This window comes from Stomoxys calcitrans, chromosome 3, assembly GCF_963082655.1.
Source record: "Stomoxys calcitrans chromosome 3, idStoCalc2.1, whole genome shotgun sequence".
Taxonomy (NCBI): Eukaryota; Metazoa; Arthropoda; class Insecta; order Diptera; family Muscidae; genus Stomoxys; species Stomoxys calcitrans.
This window is the reverse complement of record NC_081554.1, coordinates 139,236,109-139,236,495: the sequence shown is the minus strand read 5'-3', so window position 1 is coordinate 139,236,495 and position 387 is coordinate 139,236,109. Positions and strand designations below refer to the sequence as shown.

The 387-nt window shown below is 36.4% G+C and overlaps 1 non-coding gene across 1 annotated transcript; it reads right to left on the bottom strand.

Annotated features, from left to right (window-relative positions):
* Positions 1-207: 207 nt before the first annotated feature.
* On the bottom strand, positions 208-386 carry LOC131996451 (5.8S ribosomal RNA). The gene has a single exon (XR_009397872.1). It is a non-coding gene; the product is annotated as a 5.8S ribosomal RNA (ribosomal RNA).
* Position 387: the final 1 nt, after the last annotated feature.

Genomic DNA, 387 nt, shown 5'->3' with positions numbered 1-387 from the left:
TTCTAGTTCATAAAAAATTTTTATGCTAGACCTTCCTCAATCAATTGAAAAACAAAGTATTCAACAAGAAATACTCGAATTTTTTCAATGAGGCTTCTATCTTGACTATTCATATTATGGACTTTAACATCCAGTAATATAACATGTGCTTAAAAACACAATCTCTTATCGAGATTGATTTTAAGCAACTTATTTAGCATAGTCTTACAACCCTCAACCATATGTAGTCCAAGCAGCACCTTAAAATTAATTAAAGTACCTTGCAGCATGGACTGCGATATGCGTTCAAAATGTCGATGTTCATGTGTCCTGCAGTTCACACGATGACGCACAGTTTGCTGCGTTCTTCATCGACCCATGAGCCGAGTGATCCACCGCTTAGAGTGA